The sequence below is a fragment of the Homalodisca vitripennis genome, chromosome 8, assembly GCF_021130785.1.
Source record: "Homalodisca vitripennis isolate AUS2020 chromosome 8, UT_GWSS_2.1, whole genome shotgun sequence".
Taxonomy (NCBI): domain Eukaryota; kingdom Metazoa; phylum Arthropoda; class Insecta; order Hemiptera; family Cicadellidae; genus Homalodisca; species Homalodisca vitripennis.
In genome coordinates this window covers 23663722-23669721 of record NC_060214.1, presented here as the reverse complement: position 1 = coordinate 23669721, position 6000 = coordinate 23663722, and positions in this window count along the sequence as shown.

Sequence of the window (6000 nt, the reverse complement as noted above, 5' to 3'; positions counted from 1 at the left end):
AATTATATAATGTAGCTTATCTAATTCAGATTTTATTTTAACTAGGCTATCATGGTACCAGGAAACATTAATATTCTTACTTTTAAGTTTTTTAGTCTTAAGAGGCATAGAACAGTTTAGTGCCCACATAAACAGATCTAGAAAGAGCTTGAACTTAGAATTTATATCAGATTCCAAACGGTATACATCATTCCAATTTATAAGCTTAAGATATGATAACAAAAATGAGGTACCAATGGCACAAATGGGTCTAATTATTGACTTTTCTGAGACAGTCTGTGGCATTTTATACTCCAAGAACGCCTCGAAGAGGATGGCCAGATGATCGGAAGCAGCCGTGTGAATTACTGACGAGTGTACTCTGTCTGGGTGAACAGTAGTCAGTAGATTGTCAATACAGCTACCCAAGGTTTCACTATCACCAAGCCCTGGTCTAGTTATTTCTGAGACAGTGATATTAAGTCCAAAGCTATTGATCAAGTTGAGGAGTTCTTTTGTTTCCACATGGTTACTGAGAAAGTTTACATTAAAATCACCAGCAATAATTAGGTTCATTTTTTTGCCATTCAGTAGGGAAAAAATATCATGGAGTTTATCATAAAATAGACAAAAGCTACTTGCTGGAGATCTATAAAAAGCTACCACTACTGTGTTGAAAGTAGGCAATACAATCGCTGCTAACTCACAGGTAAGTTCTTCCGAGAAACAAGATAATTTGTCAAATTTGATGACTTCAGTACCACTTTTAACACAAATAAAAATCCCACCGTGAGAATGTTTCTCTCTTGCAAAGAAATCAGCAACTTCATATCCAGGTATCACCAAGCTCTTCATGTCCGATGAGGATAACCAGTGTTCCGCAATACAAAGTACATCAGTCCTGTATTGGTTATTTAGAATGTCAATAAAAGGAAGCTTGTTGGAAATACTGCAAACATTCCAAAATAATAGTTTAAAATTAGGCCTGTAATTTCTAACGTTACTAGGTAACCTCGGTAGATTGTGTTGAATTTTACTTCGGAACTTGTTTGCACTGGCTGAAGCTACGTTATCAACATCTACAAAACTAAGCCGTTGAGTCATTTCTGTATTAAAGGGGTCAAAACCTCCCGGTTTAAAGAACTGGATTCACCATCAATAAGTACACTGGAAAACTCACTCTGTGATTTCTGTTTCATTACTACACCTTCCAGTGACTCTGAGCTTGGAGTAAGGACAGTGACACAGGTCATCTCGATGGAGTCAGATACATCGTGCAGCAGTGGGTGCTCTACATAACCTTTACTTTCATTTTGTGTTGAAGGTGATTTCAACTCTGTCACCGGAGTGTTGCATGCACTTCTGGTCAACGGGACTTGAGGCTCAGTGCTTTACATTACCCATCTTGTCACTCCGGAAGCAAGCACACCAATTCTTTTAGGACTAAGGGCTTTCCTCAGCTTCTTGTTCCTAATATACAAAAAACGTTTCCATGTTTTTCTATTTCAGGACTTAACGAAAACCATTTGCGAACAGTTAAGAACAGGGACGGCTCTAGGCTTGTGAAATGAAATATAAGTTTATTTTCACAATTTTACGTATTGCTACATAGATTACTAACACATCTGCAGAGAATTAATTAATTAGCAAAGATATTAAAACATTGTAATTTCTGAATGTATATTTTATTGGAAATTAGCCTACATGGGCAAGCAGCCAGTGAGTAGGCTTGAGACGCTATCCTTTACAGAAATTTATCTTAGTTTGTTTTGCCGGGTAAGGTACGGAGACAAACGAAAGAAGACAATAGACAATATTATTTATTTCCTTTAAGACATTTTACAATGTAATTGGATACGTCATATACAAGAAAACAAACAGCATTTTTGAGATCATTAGGTTACTTATAATAAGATCTTGCAATTTATAGAACTTATAGGCTATAGTATAAAAATAGTAATCAGTTGCCTAGCTAATTTCGGAAAAATTATAGTCCTTGTACTCTGCCACAGTATAAAAGGCTTGGTCTTTAATCCAGTCTGATACAAAACATTTAAACTTGTTAAAAGGCAGATTTCTTATAATGGCAATGGTAGTTTGTTATATAATATGAGCTGTTGATAAACGTGACTATTTAAAGTTTTTGAGAGTCTTACATATGGAGTTATAAGGTTGTTTCTATTTCTAGTTAACCCTCCATCAGGCACTTAAAATTAGAAACACCATCAGGCGCTCACGGGGGTTTCCTCCAGGTTAGCGAATAATGGATATCATATTCGTTTAAACTGTTTTTATTTGTTTAAATATTCATACTGATTTAATTACAATGTAATATATTCATTTTTAGAAATTAAATAAAAATTACTCTCTTATGTAATGAATTTTCCAAATAAGAAATTCAAAATCTTAGAAAATGTTATTGTATACTAACAACATGATTTATTTTAAGGAATAATGCAATTAATTGTAAAAATGTTTAACCTACTGTAATAATATATGGAAATTAACTTAGTTTTTAACTTCTTACAAAAACATCTTACTTCAATTCTTGAGATTTTATACAATTGTAATGTCAATTATTACTCTGAAATAAAAATTTATTCTTTACTAAACATTTTTTAACACTACACAAAGTTTCAAAACATTTTCCTTCTAGTTCTTATGACGACAATGTTCACTCCATAAACAGTACTGAAATGTTCCCTAGCACACGGGTAAAGTGTACTGACAAGTCTCTCGTCTTAATTCTCCATTTCACAAAATTCAAATAAAATATATTGTAAAACTTAAAAAGAAACCATCACAGGTCACACATTTAGGCGCACACGGATTATTACTCCATAAAAACTAAACACAATAAGGCGCTCACGGAGATTTTGTCCAAGCACTCCAAACACAACATCGGGCGCTCACGGAGGAATCGTCCAGTCTCGCACGGAAGTAGACCTCATACTGACAGATTTTGACAAAGATAAGCGGGAGGCCATTGTTTCGCTTCCCCGAAAGATGCTCGTGAAGTATCTCAAACTTATGTTTGAGAAGTCTGGACCTAGTCCTCGAATGACATCTTTAGTGCAGGCTTTCAAAATCTTGTTAACTCTTTCTGCGCAACCAATAATAACCTTAAGAGGTTTGAAGCTGATCCTTTACCCACACGAAAAAATCTCAAGCTGCTCGAATTGCTGTTTGGGTCAGCTGATGACAAAATAGCTTCAATATTACGCTTGTCACTCTCACGTTTTTCATTTGGATTTGTCATAAGGCTTTCAGGTAGGCCAAATATCATTATATTTTTCGAGCGTAACAACCTCTCATTCACCTCCTCGACAACAAGACTTACGTCAACTTGACTGCTGCCTGCCAGAGACTTTGCGCTTTCTGCGTTAGAAGCAATTCCAGATTCAATGCTGTCTACTCTGTCCCCTATATCCATGACCTGCTGTAACTATAGTTTTGTAAATATCTCATAATTACGTTACATAGTTTGATGTTTGTAATTTTAGAAAAATAAACATGTTAGTTTGAAAAAGTTGTATTTGCACTTACACCCTTGTCACTTTAATTTTTGCTCATTTCGCCTATGACAAGGTTCTAACTGCATTTAGGCATATTTTATATAAAATCAACAGTAAAAAATGTTTTCATAAAAACAAAATGAAATGTTGCACTATAACTATATTAGATACTGAGTAAAATTTTGTTAAATTATATTCATAACGAACAAAATTCTAGCATTTTGAATTTTCAAACTCGTTTCCTCTAAAATTTTGGTTCGACCAGATAGAAACTTGTCAAACCAAGGTAGCGAACTATATATATGTAGTAGATTCAATGTTTATTGAAATTATATATATATATATATATATATATATATATATATATAAATTTGTCATATATATATATATATATATATACAGATATATATGATGTGATGGTACAAACACTAGAAAACAAGGGGCAAATTGTGAATGTTTTTTCTCCGCTCCACGACATGCTGAATTACTGAGCTAAATGAGATTAAAAAAAACGGAGTGGCTATACGCCCGGTCACCGGTCTTGGTTTCAAAGAACGGGAACGACTATGACGTCACAGACTGTGACGCCAAAGGTTTTGAAGTAGCTCTAGCACTGTGCATTGTTATTAGAATGGCGGGTTGTAGAAAGTTTAGTTCTTTTGACCAGTTGAAAACTTTGATCAATAATAAAGAAAATACGGACCATATTCAATTCGAGAACAATTGCATTTCATGAAGAACTATATTTCATGAAATAGGTCTATGCCCTAAATATACTCAATATTGTGCACCAAACTTCACAGTTGTGATTAAACTCCATAAGTGTGAATACAAACAAAAATTAAATTACAAGTACGTATAAAATTTTAAATCATTAGAAATATACAGTGATCTTATCTTTTGGTCATAAAGTGCACAGTATTGATCCGTGTAAACATTACCATGCAAACTTTATAACTAATCTATTTAATTTGGATGCTTACAAAGAGCTATTTGTCACATTTTAATAACAGCATTATACCACATTGGTAACTTACGTCCAATCCCTCTTACAACTCTATTAAGTGAATTACTTATTTTTACTCATTTTTTAAAGTTAATAAATATTGTAAGTCCTCAGTTAATTCCATTTTAATAATTTTCTTATAATGCATTCTACGGCTTTATTTTTAGTTTGCCTCTCCTAATTATAATTAATAATTCAAGTTTCATATTTAGGGTCAATTTTAGGAATTTTCATGATCGTTTTTTGTTAAATAAGAATTTTGAGCTTGAGGAAACATCAGTCCCCGAGATTTATTGTACAGTAATGGGAAAGCGGAAGGGATTGTGGTAATGAAAAGAACTGTCTGTATCATCCACGTTAAATGTATTAGATCTATGACAGTTGTGCTGGGTGTGAGATGCCATCAGTTGTTTCGTTGAGATGTCGTATACAACTCTTATAACTTTCTCTAGACTGTTATTGCTTTAACACAATTTTCCGTTTTTGGCCAGTCACATCTTAATGAACATATTCAGGCTTCTTTTTACGGTAAGTTAACAGCTCAAAATTCTTTCGTGTAAGAAGCCAACTTTTCTAGATAATCTTATCTGTTATCGTAATGACACATCCCTGTGTTTTATAACAATTAATGAGAATTATACATTGATGTATGACATTTCAAATTCCAGTTTAAGTGTTACTTTACATCTGTCTGACTCATCCAGACGGTTGTATAACTGACAGTATTTTGCCGAAAACAATAGAAAAGTTACGTAGTGATGTAGACTGTATGCTATATACTTTAAACTGTACCAAGATCCCTTCTATAAGAACTTACAGTCCTGCTAAAGTCCGATAATACGTAAGTGATTAATAATAAAACTATTTTTAATCGGTAAATGGAAGAATTTTCAAATATCTCAAAACGAGAGACTAATTTCCCTCTTACCACTTACATACAATATACAATGAAATCATAACCATTTGAGTGTTATTAGTAAATAAAACAAATGTTCCAGTTATTTTATGCTATTAAATGACATACATATTTAATATGACAAAAATTATTTATAATTAATTATGATTTCTCTTAATGAATTTTAATTGAAACATTCCAGTAAAATTGCGAGAAACAAAACTATATCTTAATAAACTACGAAGTGTAGATTCTGGTACATGGTTAATTTTTAGTTGTATATTTCTTCTTTTTAATTTATTTAAGCGTACACTTTTATTACATTACCGTTCAATACGTTACCAATGCATAATATGCAATTTAAAAATAGTCTACAAATTGTGTTTTTTATATTTCTAAGGCAGTGGTGTAAAGTGTCAGTTATGGCTGCCCTTTCGTTACGTCACGTTTGACGTCACCACTCGTAGCCCGTCTGTCTAAACTACAGACGGTAGCCGGCCATATAGCCACAGCGTAAAAAAAAACCGGCTCCAGATATGTTGATTCGGTTGATTGTTGGATTTGAGTTTGTATTACTTACGTTAATCTTAACATGTGTAACTAAA